The 18,704-nt window shown below is 41.9% G+C and overlaps 1 protein-coding gene across 6 annotated transcripts in view; it reads left to right on the top strand.

Annotated features, from left to right (window-relative positions):
* Positions 1 to 216: 216 nt before the first annotated feature.
* The window catches only part of LOC1275026 (uncharacterized), a 93,364-nt gene continuing 74,876 nt past the window's right edge, over positions 217 to 18,704 (top strand). For all 6 annotated transcript variants that reach the window (XM_061652490.1, XM_061652491.1, XM_061652498.1 and 3 more), the window contains exons 1-2: positions 217 to 764; positions 11,220 to 11,263. The gene's annotated coding sequence lies outside the window, so the exon portion shown is untranslated. The remainder of the gene's footprint in view (positions 765 to 11,219; positions 11,264 to 18,704) is intronic.

Here is an 18,704-nt window from a genome sequence, read left to right as displayed (position 1 = left end):
ACTCACAATCGACACGCAACACGAGCGTATTAGAATTCAAATTTCAAACCGCACGATTGAAATTGCACAGCAACAGCCAACGGTCGGAAAGCATGGTACTGTGTCTTGGCTAAACTCACCACGGCACCGTGGTGAGTCGCCGCATACTCTCGTGCACGGAACGTTTCGGGACATTCTCGGACGGGCGAGTTGGCGTGTTTCGTGTTCGCATTTTCCCGTACCGTTCAGTACTGTGCCAAATTCCATGCCGTTAAGTTACCCGGCTCCTGTCGCTGGAAAATACCCCGGCTGGTGTGTCCGATCAACCGGGACCGGGGATCAATGAGCCTGTGGAACACTTGCTCACACCGTGAGGGCGGCAGACTGTGGGTGGGAGCGTGTGGATGTGTTCTGGAAAGGTGTAGAGTGTGCGCTGCGTGTGCAGTCACGTTTCAGTGAGTACTTTGTAAGATCGTATCGTGCGAATCGTGGAAGGAGAAAAGCCTTCGGAAAAGTGTCGTATCAGATTCTGATGCTTCCTGTAGACCGAAAACGTGCAAAGGATCACACGGGATGTGTAAAGTGAGCAACGGAAAAAAGTTTTAACCAAACCAAAGGGCAAAAAAGAATGAAGCAAAGCACTCGTGTCTGGTTCAAACACACGTTACATGGCATGAAAAAATCGATCGAGAAACCAACATGGTGCTAGTGGTGAAGGACGCCATTACAGTTTTCCAAAGCGACAAAAGCAAATTGTTCGAGAAGTGATCGCACGGTGGTTTAAAGTGAGTATCTGTTGTAAAATACCTTCAGTTCGGTTTAATTTCGATCATCGTTTACCATAAATGTGTCATTTTTTGGTCAAACAAAACGGTTTGGAAGTTTCTTAGTGATTTTAGGAAAAGTTATTTGGTTAATTTACACTAGCCCAAAATTACGTTATGTGCATTTACCTATCGTAATATTGGGATCGTTTAATCGGTTCAAGATCGCCCGATGATGAACGCGTTAGAAGTGAGGACTTGGGTTGCGGGGTTGTGTTTTCGCGACTGACGAGCATGGCGGCCGATCGCTATCGAATTTCAAGTACTTCCTGTGCAACGATCGTGTGCGGTGCGGATCGAGATTGATGAATATCCAACAGTGCCGTAGCATTACTATGCTATTGCTTCCTGCTATGTGTCCCTGTGTTGTGTCCGTTAGGGAGTTAGTGCTGGTGTCGGTTTTCACAGTGTCTAATAAAAATAGCTCACAAAAATCTACCGCTTGTGTGGTTGTGAGCGTGATGGCGTTCATAAATTAAATTAGCGGCAATTATTAGAGCTCGACCCCGCACTCGGTTGTGCCCTGGCATGTTCTATGTACCTGGTCCAGTTTATGGATAGTAATGTTAAAACATTTGCTTTAGCGTCTAGTTTTATTTTTTGAATTTGCATGTTTTTGATGAAAAGAGTTTACAGTTGAAAAATGTGGGATAGTGCATGTTTGTTCCGTCATTGGCGAGAAAAGTGATTGGTGACGATTGCGCAAGGTTAGGCAGCAGTTACGTTGACATTGTGGTACAGTTTGTACAATATATCCGATCAATGCGCAAGTGTGCAAAACTGTGGAAGTAAAATGTTAAATTGAAGAAAAGTTGTTCCGTAAACTTAAAATCGATTAATTGGGACTATGATCAACCGATCTTTGCAATGTGTTTCGGAACGACTGAATAGAAACTGTCACTAGTTGAGCTGTAGCTTCTAGTTTTGTCCTCCATTGAAGCGTCGACAAGTGTTACGTAAAATGTAAAACCCGAGTGACGTCTTCCAGGAACGATTATCACGATAGAGTTTTTCCGAATTTTACGCTCGCCACATTTCCTTGGCCAAGGGTAATAATGACTGTAATCAGCAATGTAAGTCCAGGAAGTGATCAGTGTCAGTGGAAAAGCCGAGGTTGCTCGGTGCGCCCCAGTTGCCATAAAACGTGGTTGACATTGGTGACATTCCGTCGGTTCCGCTCGAGCGTTGTCACTTCCTAGTTGATTTCGTCGTCACTGTCGTCGTTGTCGTCGTCTGTGTGAAATGTGCAGTAACTGGATAAGATTGTGCACGGTACTGCCAGGTGGCCGTTGCGAACCGTTTCCAGTTGTTCTTGGAAGAAAGATAAATTGGATTAGCGTGAAAGTGGTGCTAGTGATTGCGTTCAATAAAGCGAATAGTTGGGGGAAGTTTTGTGACCATCGGTTCGTGGTACATGATTGGTGTGGTACGAATTACTTTCCGATTTTCTTATAGCACCCCAGAGGTAAAGAGCGCATGTATGTGTGTTCCCATATCCACCGACAGTTCAACCGCGCCTTCGGGAATTCAGCTAGGATGGTTAATAATAATCCATTACGATTCCCGCCGGGAAATGGTTCGGTGCAGTGAAGGATATCATTTGAATATTGAATAGACGAGCACGGTGTCGGTGGACGGCTTCGCGTTACGTACTGGAGTCAGCTGTCGCACGTTTTCCCATGCAGCATTGTTACGTGAGAACATTTCTCCTGTTCACCTTCAGTGTGCTTCGTCTCAGTGTCTTAGTTTCGCTTTTTATTATGGTCAATCGTATGAAATGATGTGCATTCTGGGGTAACAGCTATGCTAGTTTAAGGCGCTTCAGTCAAACACGGAAATCGATAAGTAATTGAACCGAGCAACAGCAGACGCCGTTCAAACACACATTCCTTTCTTTGCTACAGTGTCTGGGAAATACGTACCTCATGCATGCGGCTGCTCAACTGTAAAGGTCTGCTGGTGTAACCAATCGTAAAGGCTTGAGAATATTCAACAGCTTAAGCCAACAGGGTGCATTCTGAGAACGATGGAAAATGGACAATTGTTGTATGAATTTTATATGGACTGTATCAACTGTACTCTCCAGACAACAGTCAATCGATTGGCTTGATTCAAAGGGTTGTTTACCTCATGGTATCCTTGCTGTGAAAGGATTGTAAAATGATACAGCTGAAACCAATCCAGCAAGAAATGTGAATGTGAGTGCTGAAGGAAGTTATCCAAAATCACATTGGACTAAATTCAAAATCCCATTACTATGTTGTGCAAAATTCCGATATTCATGCACCCTTTATCCCATTAAAGATGTTCAGATTTAGCTTCCAAACAAAAGGGTTTTATCGTGCCTTAATTGAACAGCTTTCCTTTTGTTTTTAAACCAACCGTGCCTAAAACAAGAACTTCCATCGTGTGTGATTCAAACAAATTGTACATTCCCTTTCATCTTGCAGCCGGTAATTTACACTCATTAAAGTATACAGTAGTAAAAATATGAAACCAATGTATGATGTACGTAAACAGACACAAAACTTACACAGCGCAGCAGCTAATTTCCCATATAAGGGGAAGGAAGGGGAGACGGTGTGTTGGGATAGTATTTGTTTGTCTAGCAAGTTTGCTTTGCTGCTCGATTAGTGTGTATCTGGTTTTGTGTTTCGAGCACGAAACCCACAACCACGCAGTCGACGGTAGCAACACCGTGCGGAAGGTGAGAGACAACGTCGTAAATCATCAACCTGATCTTAGGACCATCCACCACCGTTCGTGTACCGACGGTTCAGTGTTGTTGCGAGGAGTGCGAAATAATCCAGATCGTGCTGTGTGCGTGTGTTTCATTTCGAAATTGGCAGACCTGCCCAAGTGCCCACCCAGCGTTGGAGGGTATTTAAACATCTTCACTGATTAATCCGGAGATCCGGCAGGAAATTTGACCACAATATTGAGGCGCATCGAACGTGGGAGGGAGGTGGGAGTGTACTGTAAGGCTGCATGAAGCGTTTAAAACAAACGCATTTAAGCAAAGCAACAAAAAAACAAAGAACATGTAAAACACTTGAATATCACGAACGAACGCATTGGTGGTGGTGTGAGTTCACAATTAAGTTGCCGCCATCTCTGCGCTATTATGTTAATCACATTAATCACTCTCAGACATCCATTTCAATTACGCAGTCTTGTTCCGGTCTCGTAGGCTTTTGCTCTCTGGTAGCAGTAAACGTAAGTTGTCGGTTTTATAGATAACCTGCTTCCTTGAAGGACCAATTCGCTGTAAGCTGTAATAATGACGATGGGCAAAAAAGAAGCTCACGAACATAAAAAGAAACAAGTGGCCACGCGCTACTTGCTGACTCCCACCAGGGTGTGAGAGCTGTACCAGCTGATGCGGGGCTTTGAATAAATAATTCGCCCCGCAGGAAAGCTTATCTGCAAAAGCCAAAATTAATTGCATTTTTCCAGGCTGTACAATTCTTGCCGAGTTAAACGTCATAACAGCAACAGTGCATCTGCATTACAGCCAGCCAGCCAACGTTTCAATTGATGTTGGCAGGCATGTTTACTTTACAACTGTCCGGGTTGTACGGCATCAGTTAAGCCAAAACCCGTGCCAAAGCATTAGCTAGACCGCATCGTTTACAAAATGTCGAGTAGACGCTGTCACAATATTCAGCAATTGCTGGTTAGGTCCCCCGAACAGTCAGCTGCAGCTGCAGCAGGATGAAAGTAAACGGTACGGTACAAGCAAACAAAATGCACATAAATAATGAACGCTTTTTCACTCCACTGTAATATTACGCCTACAGTGGAAAAGGGCGGCGCAGTACGTGGCCTTCGCCCGTTAGTCCCATCGTTTGCACGGCCTCTTTCAGCTGTATCTATCTCTTTGAGACAGTCCACGCTCTCCCCTCACGAAGCATCGGCCCAGATTGTGGGATATTTTCTTCGATCTGCGGTTGATTATATTATAATATTTCCGTTCCGTGTTCGTGCAGAAACATCACGTCAGCCGCCGGGTCAGGAAAGGGCGGAACCGAATCTTGGTTCGCGATATGTAATTCAGACTCTGCTAGTACTTGCCTCACTCGACTTTTGGCATTTGGGTATTCCCGTTCTTTTCACAACGCCCGCTGCAACGTGCTTTGGGCGCACACGCCTGAAGATGCGGCACATACGGGGAGTAAGTGTCTGTAGCAACATTCGGCAACGTTCGATTGCTCGCTATCACCGGCAAATGTGCCGTCCGTCGGAGGATGTAATAAAATCAATAACGTAATGATTATGGAAAACCCTGTTCCTGCCGATTGATAGCGTTACCTTTCCCTACCGATACCCATCATTATCTTGACTTCCTGTTGTAGCTTCCGGAAGATTAAGCAACCGAGCAGCAATCGATAGCTCACGGGATTGGAGCGATCTTATTAGTGATGCTATCGAGTGGCTGTGCTTGAGTTTTCTCGAACGTTGGATACACAGCTTGCGGTTAATATGATCAGCAGTTTACCGCAAATCGCGTCTATGCAAGAATGCCGCGAGGCTCGTGGGAATTCGATTGTTTGCAAATGCTATCAAAAGCTAATCTGGGTGTGATTGGAACGGTGACTGTTTTGTATTCAGCTCGACGCCTATGTGTACAATGTGGAAGTGTGATTTTCACATTTGTACAGCACGGTTTTTAAAAATGAATTCGATTTAATGCATCGACTTTAAACAGAATGGATGAAATCTCAAATAAGAACGTTTTAGTTTGGGATTTAGAACAATGTTCCAATTTTTGAGCAAGAGAATGACTGTCATCTCTAAAAAGATGCGTTTTTCTATTTCACGCAAAACTTTGGTTAGTCCATATCTTTCTATACCACATATAAGTAATTAGGACCTGCAAGAACATAGTCTACCACATTTGAACTCATCACGGGCCGCCTGTTGTTAGGTCATACATCTTGATGAAAGTATCAGACGGCCGAAATCAAGTAAAATATTAAAAAAAAATTTAAAGAAACATAACAAGGACCCTAACTTCTGGAATTAGGCATAACAGTATATTCTGTTTTGGCACGAAGTATAGATTTGAGGTGCATAAAGCTTGCCAAAAGCATAGCATTGCCAATGAGGAATGAATAGTGTCCTTACCGTCTTACAAACAGCATCCACCTGATCTTAGACCAGGGGCTAATGTTCAATAATTCGTTGTTGTATGTACCTATATAATTTAATTATACCAGTCACATTTATGCTGCCCATACAATCGAGCCCACTGGTCAATTTTAGAATTTCGCTAAGCAATTTTACGTAATTTGCTCAACTCCCAACGCGCACTCAGATCATGCTGAAAGAAGGCAGTCGCTGTAGGCAGTTGGAAAGTATAAAAAGTAATACATTTGAAAATATGAGTCTAATACGCTATCTTTTGGCAGGGATTTTGCTTCGCCCTCGTAATAAAGCCGACTAGCGGCAGAGCCGGCCTAAGCAGTGAGGTGGGCGAACGAGCCGAGGTCGATAAAGCCGTTAAAAGTGAGCGCCGCGGGCCTCTGCCCCCGACCTCCTTTGTCGTGGCGAAAAACGCTCACCTGGGTAGGGCATAAGCTCCGGGTATAAGCGGGGCACAAAATATTATCTCGCTCGTCAGGCATCGTTAGGACCGAAACGTTCCTGGGCGCCATCAAGCTGTAGTAAGGAAGCAATACTATCATACAATTTTCATGCGATGGAAAACGATCCTGGGGAAAAAGGTGGCTCATCGCCGTTTATGTGTGGTAACATTGATTTGGGATTTAAGCGAAGAGTGTATATGACCCTGTATCAGCAGTGATTGGATGGTGGTAACACTTAAGCAATAAGTAAAATTATTTTCGAACCAATGGAAGAGACTGGGCGGCTGGTTATGTCTTGGTTATCGCTTTAATAAATGCGTTGATGAGCGTTGAATTGAGGGAACACGGGATTATTAACATCATTTGTTAAACATAAACAATCAATTTCAATATTGGTCAATGAATTTTCTATCGTGTAACACGCTTCAAAGTACATTGGGGCGCATTGTTGTATAGATGTTTTCTCTTCGTGATTCTATTACATCTACACAGGGCAAAATCAATTCCTCAAATAGCGTTTAGCACCTTACGCAAAATACTTATGTTAGCTTCCTAAGCTACCTATAAAAGTATGCCATCTGCTGATCATAAAAAAGTTTGAAATATTAATTATCATGCTCCTCGCGCTTTCTCCCCATCTCACGTTGCCTTAAGCCATAATCGTACACATGTTCAGCATCTCCATGCTCATTAAATCGCCACGAACTAACGTCGATTGCACTCGTCACGGTTTCATGGACCATTGCGTGTCGGCTAGGTGCCATACTACCAAGGTGTGATCATTATCGGCATGTTATCCGTCTGAGTGCGTTTGATAAATTTTTGCCCGCAGCCAATCGAAATCGTTTTGCCGCATGTGTTACCGTTGAGCCGCTTGAGCTGGGTTTTCCTTTGCTAGGAAAACATGAAAGCAGAAAAAACACATACACATAAGCTGGGAGCATGGAAAAAGCGGGCTACATCCTTGTTTTCTACCATTGGATTGTCACGTTTGCGGTTTTTTTGCGTTGCTTCTTCTCTCGTGGTCGAATTGCTTCTTCTCCATTTGATCGGGTATATTGCTGTAGCAGCGCTCTGTACGAGCCATCGAATCCATTTCGCCCTGGTTCCAGCCGGTCATACATCATGGCCATCATCAGTGGTCTGACGTCGGTGGGGAGCCTAGCCGAGGTGAGAAACGATTGTTCATTTGATCATATTTTTCTCTGTCACCTTGTGTGCCACAGTTCTATGCGAAGCGATATTAGCACCTGTCTGCCCGTAGCGTAACGCTACCCCCGTGTGTCCATCGTTAGTCCACTTTGCCTCAATATTATGGGCAGATACTGGTAGACCGAAAGGGCAATGGTTTTTCATCCTGATTGATGATGCTTACCGTACACTTCACGTGTTCAGGGATTTGTTTTTTTAGCCAGGTGGGCCCAGAAGCTGACGGGTACCATCAACACCGATGGGACGGTGTCGGGGAATATTTTATTTAGCCTTTGCTTTCAACTTGACCACCGCATAATTAGGGTAAACAATTCTCTCCGAAGGTTATGGGCAGTTGCACAGGTAAAAAGTTTTGAAAGCTCTGATGCTTTACGGAAAAAATCGTATCAGTGCGTTCGAGGTCATGCATGAGTTTCAGATTAACTTCACCCTTTCCCAACGGAGATTTCGGTGGAAAGAGTATCTCCCTATCAAGCACCTGAGGAGCTTTGAACTGTGATGTAAGGCAGATTATAGTTTAATATTTCATAGACATAAAATGGAAATAATCTCTCTCTTGCTCTCTATCTCTCTGTGTATCTCTCAATCTTGTTAGTGTACTTACAATTCAGCAATATTAAAAACTTGCCAAACTATTGAAGCTGTTAAGCATATTGACAAACTTAACAAATAAAAAAGGATAATCGCAAATTGTTTATGAGACATTTAACAAAATAAAATGCACCTTTGGCTTCAATTGCCTGCGTTTCTTTGTTTAAGTATTTTATTTTATGGAGGTAAAAGAGACTTTTTTCATTGTTAACTTTTTTTCAATGTTCTATTTTCCATGACAATAAACCGTAAAACGTTGCTTGGTAGTAGAGTAAAATTTCAATCTTCTTGATTGTGCTTTGCAACAATTTGTAATTGTTTTACGCCATACAATGCCCACCGGTTACCGACGGGTAACTCATCATATTCACACTTTCACGGTAGTTTGTCAATTGTTAAGCGGCATCAGCATTTTCCTCGCCGTAGAGAAGCTTTGCTCTACTGTTCAACGAAGCCTGTAGGCGTTTTTCACATGTCAAGAGTGACTTTTTCCATACCTGCAACTTCATCCTTTTGTCGCGCAAAGTTATGGTAGTTAATTAAAAACTTTCCGTTCGTCGTGATTTCCATGTTTTGTTTCCTGGTGTGGAATGTGCTGGACAGAAAAGAAGCTCACAACCTTCACAGCGTTACAGAGGCCAGTGGGAGTGTCGGAACTAACTTTGCTTCCTGTCGCTTTCACGTTCAGTTTCTATCATATAAGTTGATGAAATATTCAGCAGCAAAACGCTGATGCTGATCGTATGATGAGGGACTGGCCCGTTCTATTCCCCCTATACACGTGGGTAGATTTTTCGCAGGCTAAGGCTATACAAAGGCTATAATAAGTTAAATTAAAATTCCCACCCATCCGGCTCGTTTGCTCTGGATCGATTGATTAGTAATGCGACCTCGGGGCCAGTTTATCCGCCCTACATATGGGACGGGAAGCTGGGACGGGGAAATTATAGGGGATGCCCGTTATTTCCAACCTCCTTGCGCGTACGACAGGGTCACCAGCTTACCAAGGACCAGCTCTTGGTATCGATCGGTTAATGAAGAAAACTGAACGTTAACGAACGCCCATGTAACGGCAAAAATAAACAGGAAAGTCCAAGCAGACTTTTTTCTATCCTGTGCCTGGGAGAAACAGAAAAACACACTCGTTTGGTCCGTCCTTTTATTTGGCTGCGCTGTTCGCTACGTTTAGCTCCAAAATTGAACTTGATACGGCTTAATCATTGTGCTGGAATTCGGGAATCGTTCACGTCGAGGTTAAGGCTTCATGGGCCGCTTTCCCTTTCCTCGATTGGTGCAGCCAATATCACGGGCGCACTATTGAAAGTCAAATCAAAGTCAGCAAAAGGACATGTATTTTTTATGATAGCCAACGCAAGCACCGCTCTTCGCCGATACGGATACGACGGTTTTGGGTGGTAAGAAATAGGGCCCTTGTATAACCTTTTCATTGCTGTCGCTTCCACTCTTTATAATTAGGTTAGGTAACGCGGTACACGGTCATAATATTTGAACCTTTTTGTATTACATTTCCACAACCAGTTCACCACTTTTCCCATCCCATGTGCCCAAAATGTGCGAGAGCAATAGTTGCAGGAAGCGGACTGTCGGCGCGTGCACTTAGGGGAGATTATTTTTATCTTTTAATCAATAAACCTATTAAGCTCGGAGGCATTTTCATCCGGGATGAATTATTCATCCAACGTTGTCGATGTTTGCCCACCATCATAGACGGAGGGTCAATTTGCTTTTGCTAGAAGTGAAAAAAGTGAAAAGTTTGCAAAAACCATAACTCCGGCAGGCTGCAAGGAAGATAGCGGTAAAGTAGAAAAAAGGAACGGAAGAAAAAACTAAATTTGACTAGGTGAAAATGGCACTTCAAAGAAGGTGCGAAACAAAGATGTACTTATTTCACGGAAGCTGTCCCTTCATTAGCTGCGACAGTGCGAGCCACCCGAGAGCTTTCGGTAAAGGGAGACAATGTTGAAGGACATAAACTCTCGCTACCGAGCCAATGGAGTGCATAATAAGGTTTAGTGGATGAAAAAGACAGCACAAAAAAAACATGCTCATAATTAAAGGTACATTACGTGCAGGAGAAGTAATTTCTAGGATTTCCGTCTAGCATCACGTTCTACCAACAAAGTAGCAAGGGTGCTCCAAGTCGTAGCTACTGAAAAATGTTGCGAAACAACAAAAATAAAACACAAATACCCGATAATAACCACCATGCTCAAGACGTTGATGTTCCATGCGATGAACAAAATAAAATAACACAACAAAACAAAAAAAAACGGCTACTTCAGACCACAGGTTTGGATCAGGCCAATGGAAAGTTGATCCTGATTTGTGACAGTCTGGCGAAGAAGTTCGTAGAAATATTTTTTTCTTCTTCTAAATCTTTCATCCTTCCCTACGACTCACTCGGCAACAACATCGCCGTGGGGGGTGAAGGAAAATTCCAAAGATTCCCGAAGAGCGATTAACGGGTTCGTTCAGGGCACGGGATGAAAGCACCTTCAGCGTTTAGTCTTGAAGTGCCGGAATTTGGTGCAAAATGAAATAACTTTGAAGTGTTTCCGCTGAGCATGCGAAGGGTTCGTCCGAATTTGACAGCTGTCAGTAAGGTGATTTCCCATTGCCATTTCCGGCCACGCGCCGGTGTCCCTTGTTGTACCTTCGCCAATAAGGAGCTTGCTTTAAGCTTTTGGGTAGTTAAATAACGCGGTGTTTGGATAATGCAGAAAGTACTATTTAAACAGCTGTAAAATGTCTAGACGAAGTTTCACATTCCAGAATAACTATCATCAACGGTGGAGACTATTGCTCGTAGCTCATGAATGTTGCATTAATGTTACGCTTATTAAATGCGTTGACTAAAACTTCTATTTTATACCATCCAACAAAACATTAAGTATGTTCGTACATAAATTGTAGAAATTTTGATAAGCAATAATCGTGTTACATAAATCAGCAAACTTTAAGCATAAATTATAATTTATTTCTTTTTCCTTTCTTCCATTTCAAGTGAATCAAACCAATGGCATCCGTTTCATGACGTAAGGAAGTAAGGTAAGGCTTTATACATCATAACACTTCTTGTTTCACAAACCGCAGTGCAAAGCTTACAGTATAGGCGGAAAACATGCCGTTTATAAATTTTACAACAACAGCTAATCTCACCACCGGAACAAGTTGCTCGGGCGTTGATCGGGAAGTGCGTTTGCGTTTTTTTTAAACACTTTGTCCTGTTCGTCGCTCACGTTTCCATGCTTACGTTAAGCTGTTAAATCTTTTTCCGAACCCCTTTTGAGAGGGTAATTAATTTCGGTACTTTTAAAAGAATCTTTGCCACCGATGATAGAACATACAATACTTAACGATACTGGGGCAAAAACAAATGGATCCTTAGCGGGAAAAAAACGGAACCAGCCGGATGGTTTACATAGCAGAAATGTAAAATGTTTGTTTGCGGAAAGCTTTTGCGGCAAGGCGCACCCTGTTGCTAAGGATCCCTTTGCTTTTCAGGCCAAATGTTGCCTAATTTCTTTGAACGAACACCGTAAGTGGAGGTGATTTAGATTTCGTTAAGGTTTTTTTTAATACAATCCATACAAAAAACAGTTTGGGAGCTTTTTTTACGAATGTTGTTAAACGAAATTGACAGTTTTTTTAGAATGATAGCAAGTAAAATTTATCGTATGTGGGTTAGGCTCAATTTTGTTACCAAGTGCAATTGAGCTTTATTGAAATTGAAACCATGAGATAGCTTGAAAATGTAGGGACTCGCTCTAATTATTATTATAATTTTTATTATTATTATTATTATTGTTATTATAATTTTGGTTATTATTATTATTATTATTATTATTATTATTGTCATTATTATTATTATTATTATTATTATTATTATTATTATTATTATTATTATTATTATTATTATTATTATTATTATTATTATTATTATTATTATTATTATTATTATTATTATTATTATTATTATTATTATTATTATTATTATTATAATTATTTTTATTATTATTATTATTATTATTATTATTATTATTATTATTATTATTATTATTATTATTATTATTATTATTATTATTATTATTATTATTATTATTATTATTATTAATATTATTATTATTATTAGTATTATTATTATTATTATTATTATTATTTTTTTTATTATTTTCGATTATTCATATTCTTGTTGTTGTTTTGTCTTGGAACACTCAATCATAATTATAGAAGGTTGTGAGAAATTCGAATAAAAACAGAAGTCTGGTAAAACACTAACGAACTGAGAACCTCTTCGGATTCCGAAGACTATCTGGTTACTAATTAAATAACGCAACAAGATCAACAATCGACAATAAAAAGCAACCTTTCAAAAGCAGCAGGAGCATCTTATGAAAAGAGAAACGTATAAACAAGCCCCTTCAAGAGATTCTAACGATCTTTGTTTCTTTTGCTAGCTAGTACCATGCGTAATTGATGGAGTAAAGATGGCGAGAATCATTTTATGTATTTTGTTTTGCTTGCTTGAAAGTAATAATTCAAAGTATTGAAAAAGCAGTGTATAATACAACACAGCAGTTTTACTTAACAGCGTAAAATTGAAACGAGTTGGAGAACAAAACATATATTTTCAATCATCTGCCGATTCCATTCCCGACGGTCCATTGTAGCATACTATCAATCGAAAGAGAGAAAAAATCCTTCAATTTCATCAAGTGCGTTTTTATGATTGATGATCCAAACCGCAACACAGAAACAACTACCCAAACAAAAACAAAAAAAAACAGTTAATAATTCAATCCCAACAAGTCTGCAATCAAATGATAGCGTGTACAGTTGACGCCGACCACTTCAAACTGAAATCAGGTTCCATGCGATCGCCTGAACGGTGGTAGGTGGTGAACTGATATTAATTGAATTTTAATTAGAGCTTCAATTTACTGCAACACTTCACGTATGAATGGCTGTACTGGAGTGAAGAAAAAAAAAGTGGCACATGTACGTAGTCCGTACTGATTGGATGTTTATTAGCAGCGGTTTCGCTCCGCTTTGTGTTAATGGTGATGTGCACAGAGGAAAACCAAATTTTAATCCCAATCATCCGCTGTGGTGGAACGGTTTAAGCGATAGCTTTAAAGGGATGAGTATAGTGGGAAAAGCCACGGCAAAAATTGGCATGGCTCAAAGTATAGAGAAATTAATTTATGAGCTTAGTTGTATATTCATTATGTACACCTCGATTAGCGTTCTAGTATATATCACCGAAAGCATCAGCCAAGACTGCTATCTATTGTCCGTTGTACACCTTGCGTGTGAGTGTGTAGGTTGTAGACCAGCTAAAGCCGTTAATGTGTTTCTGTGAGCTACACAGTGGGCCGCCAGTGTTTGCTCTTGCTAAAGGGTGATAGAGTTGGCCAAATATATGAAACGAACATGTACGGTGGGTTCCGTTGAACGGTTCACAAAATCCTACGTTTTAACGGAGAACCATAATCAAATGCAAACTGCTTTCGCAACTGCGCCTCTATCGCGTAAGAGGTGTGGTAGTAGATTGCCTATCCCACCATCACACATCCTAACATGTTTGTCTAGCCTTTTCACACACTCGCATACACAGATAAACAAACAAGCGCGATGATGCGCGGAGAACATAGTTTTAAGCTCAATCTTCTACTCGATGCCGTCGGAAAGTCGGGGTGACAACGTATGCATATGGGAAAGATAAACAGCTGCCGATGGAAAGGGCAACGAAATTCCATCACGCCTCATGATGAAGGGCGGTTGAGGAGCGGGGCAAGGGTGAGTTCTTAAGGAAACATTGGTCGGCCTTATTCATTTTCTCATCACCCATGAGACTAAATAGCACTGGGAAGCTGGGCAAACGTCGAAGCAAGTGTGTAGGGTGCGTCGTGCGAAATGTTCTTTTATTCGACATAATTGGCACCAATGTTTATGCTGCGGATTTTTGTTTTGTTGCTGCCTCTGCAAACTGCGCGGGTGCGAGCCGACAGTGACGGGTAGCAAATGTCTGCCGACTATAAAATTTCGGTTGACAGAGTAAAGCTGTTGCTTCATTCGCACTAGACGCATGTTTGTTTTTCTAGCGATTGGGCCTGAAAGCGGGAAGAAAATTTCCTTCAAGGTTTCAGACGAATTGATTGACTCGGGCTTTGACCGGATCGGAATTGGATGGTAGTAAAATATGTGTTTGTTTTAAGTTTCACATGCTAGTGGTTGCGGTCGTGCAAGATACATACTTGCACACCGCGTTAAGCCGTAAAACGGTACTAAACATCGAGTGGATCGTAACTGTGCGGCATGTGCCGGTCGGATGTGGCAAAACATTATTCATCAGGCACGAACCAACCGTTCACTCCGAATGGTGTGTGGTGCTTGTTTTCTAAAATTGAGACGGAATTTGTTTTTCCAGTTAATATTATAATATACAATTTAAAATATCTGACATGCTGCTTCATTAAATATAAAAATTGTATAGCTTGAGAATTTGTAGTCCAATGTTAAAATATGATAAAAAGGATCCAGATATAGAAGTAAAACAGGAATAACAAACGTTAAAGACAAAATATCCGGTACCACAAATTGGCCACAAAACGTACAATTCCAGCAGAACGAGCACAGTGATTTATTCGCCAAACGTGTCCAGTCATGCACAAACCATAAGCGAACGGCATGTAAGTGACACACCAACCATTTAGCTGGAATTTGGTACAAAAGGACAAGGATTTTAGTGACCGCCACCACACCCACCACCAACAACTCCATCACCACTACGATCATGCGTTTTGAAATGGATTTGGAAGCTTAAGACTTGAGGTTGGAAAATAATTAAACCCAACCACGTTCCCTACACCGATGCGATACCGACCGATGGTTGGGAGTGTGTTTTTTACCCGAATTAATTAAATAATAAGCCAGCGCTTATTTTTCATTCAAATCTGAAGCACACAGTCGTAGGCACTCGTCGCTCGTTCCTTTGCCGCTTTCGGCGTTGTCATCCTCATCACAAACCGCATCAATGGAGCGGGAGAGGGAGAGAGAGAATGTGTGTGTGCGTGTGCACGAGAAAGGAAAAATATTGAAACAAATGCGAGCCCTTTGACACAGGCACCAACGTGTATGCGGCTTGGAGACACCACGACTAACCGACCCGGGGTTGGCCTAAGTGTACGTTTCAATCGAATGGAGGCGCACGGTACCGCCCAAGGGCTGTTGCAGCACATGAAGCGTACGACCCGGGTAAAGTTTGAACCGCACGAGTGCCATCAAGCGGGTAACACTTTACCCTCTTTGCTCGTAGTACCGAGTCGCACCATTAGCGAAAGTGGCCTAGACTTTCAGCTCTTCGGCAGCACCACCCGGCCTTAAAGTCGAGATCCGAGCAAGTTGAGAAATTTTACCGATGGGTTGCGTGGATATCCGGCACGCATGCCTCGCTCATACCTAAGCCTGTCCAGGCAGCCACACAGCCAACCGGGCGAACGACACATCCGCCAGTGCTGGATTTGCTTTTAGCCCGAGGACCTGCGAAGACAAAAGGATGAAGTTTTAATTGAATATGGGATTATGATGGGTTGCCCGTGTTACGAGTCAAGCGTAAGCGGTCTGCCAACATGTCCGTTCGACTTTTGCGCTGACTCAAGCCGCCAGCAACACCGTCTACACGAACATACGGTACACGGTACAACAGTTGGTTCTGAGGTCATTGTTTCCAACGTTTCAGCGCCAGCGGCGCTTATCGCATGCCATTGGCCTGACCGTTGGCTGAACGACGAAGCCCTAGCTGCAATGCCAACTTGATCTATTGTGTTGTCGAAAATATGGCTCTGAAGTTCCCTAGCAACACCTATCCTTTTTTTTGCAAACAAATGCACAACAATAACATGCCACTTCCGGCATTCAAACGGACCGGAGCGAAAACGTTTTGGCAGGTTTCGCTGCTGCTTTGTTGCCATAGTCTTGATTGAGCTTTAGCTGCCAGCGGATAAGGATTAAGATAAGACATGATTACCGTGATGGATGTTTGGCTCCGGATGAGAACGGGGTTTCAGTTTATTTTTAAGGCTAGAACGAAAAGGTTTTTTTTAAGATACGCTTCCCTTCCAACTGAATATCCAGACATGAGAGAAAACATATTGCGGGTTGTTAATTCATATCTGGTTGGTTTATCATTGAGATTTGTTTTACGAAACCTTTGGTTAAATTAAAAGATGGTCATATTTACGCAAAATGAAGGCTAAATGCTAGTAAGGCTAAATTGAAATAGCTTATATTTAACTGTTCTATAGATATTTAATTTTTACAGAATGATTTATCACATTTCATTATGGGATATTTATGTTCCTACCATTTCGGAGACAATGTATGCACTCTATCATTATTCATCATCAAAACTCATCAGCAATCACTTAATGCAAATATCAAATATAATAAACTCTTTTCCCGTTCTTCAAAAGCCTAAGGCAGTAAATCAATAAGTTCGAAATAGGAAATCAAAATAGGACACCTGGTTTCTATTCGATATGAAAAACGGGATACACATTTACAGTCCGATAGTAATTGATTCTTAAAATCTAATAGCAAATCCCATCCAATCTGCTCATAAACATCACTCCGTTCCGATAAAAGTACCCCCCCCCCCCCCACTCCTCTCCCCTCACCCACGTGTACGTTTCACATCGGCAACGAACAGCATAGCGAAGTTCAGGGCCAGCGAATGTTTGATGCTAATTTTAGCATCGGAAATCTGCTTTCCCAGGATTTCCACGCTGCTCACTGTTTCCATTCGAGCCGCACGTTTGTTTCCATGTAAACCGGTTCACTATCAGCTTCACTGCTTTGCGCTTACCAATATCTAGTCAAATGGATTCAGTTAAAAGCGATAGATTAAGAGGAACGCATCATGGACGCATCGCTTTGTAATGCTTTATCATGGGTACTGTTTCCGTGAGAGTGGTTCGTTGCATAGTGACAACCTTTTTTAATACAGTTTTTAGTTTCACGTTGCATGATTTGAACAAAAGATAATCTGTTTTAAGTGAAAGATCTTCAAAAAGTGACGCTAATCAAACCACTCACGCTAACAAAAAAGCAAACATGCATCCATATTATTTAAACTGCGAGATGCATCAACATCGATTTTTTTACCTTAATTGCTCATAAATTTTGGAAAAGAATAGAGCGGAAAAGTTTTAAAATAATTACCATCATTGCCATCCGTAAGTGGCAGCCAATCATCTAGCTTGTTTTCACGCCCAGACAGTATTTGGTCGATGCATTTGCCAACAGGAGAACCCCGCAAAAACTTTTGATATTTATAGCTACCGAGCGTGGAGGAACGAATCAAAGATCACCCGGCCCGAAGCGACGTCCAATGTGACGGGATTGAAGATTGAGGGGCTCAAGTTCTGCTCGAATTGAATAGATCGAATTGCATCTTGACCATGCAATGCTTCCAAAGGTTTCATGACCAACTGCCAAGGTCGTTGTGTCATTGTGAGGTCAAGTAATTTTTCTTGATTTTTCCTTCGCTTGTAACAGCTTAACAAACATTCAATGCTATGCATTTTCCTATTGGATATTTTTAACCATTTTACATTGCCTGGGAAGCCTTTTACATCTAACCTAAATTGGTTTGGTAGCATTTTTTTTCCTGCTAGCATAAATTGAATTCTATCCAAACGTATGCATTTCATCGCGATGTAAGCATACACACTTTGTGCGTTTCCTATTGAATTTCCATTTCCATCTGTAGTAGCATCAATGCTACCCACGGAGCTAGAAGAGCAAATTGCAATTTTCTATCAAAACTGGGCATAAACCATACCGATCGACAACTCGGTCAAACTTTGAGTGGGATTTACTTGTATGCCAAAGCACTTACTTTGTATCCATGAGTTCCCCATCTTCGTCATCCATCACGACATAACGAAATACGGAAAGAAATATTTCTCCACCGCTCACGAAGGCAGATGATGGCATCATCGGATGCACCATGAGATAACTTTACCAATTTTTTCCCCCGGTTTGAAATTTGCCCGGATCACTTGCTTGTCGTTTCCTTTCTAGATCGGTCGTAGGTGATGAGCTGAGTGGTTGTGGTGGTAGATCAGATTGATGACTAGATCGATGCAACTGCGCCACCGAACGCCGTTGACTGAATGCCGCTGTGGACAAAAATATAGATGAAGATTTCGGCGCGCTGCACTAACCGATCCGGGACCGTCGACAGGCATCCATTAGTGACGAACATATATTTTACATTTGCTTTCCAAATACTGCTCCTCTTCCTCTTCTTCCTAGCTCACTTCCTTGCTATTGGCAGTGGTGGGCTTGCCAAAACGGAAACCCGCGAACCGGTGAAAGACAAACGTGTCGACCGTTGCAGCTAGGTAAATGGCAAACAGTGAACACGTAGCTCAGATCGCGTTCCGAAGGTGAACGGGAAATGGTGTGGAATTTCGGCAACCCG

The sequence above is a fragment of the Anopheles gambiae genome, chromosome 2 (assembly GCF_943734735.2).
Source record: "Anopheles gambiae chromosome 2, idAnoGambNW_F1_1, whole genome shotgun sequence".
NCBI lineage: Eukaryota > Metazoa > Arthropoda > Insecta > Diptera > Culicidae > Anopheles > Anopheles gambiae.
The sequence above is the reverse complement of the archived record's forward strand: the minus strand, read 5'-3'. Positions and strand labels throughout refer to the sequence as shown.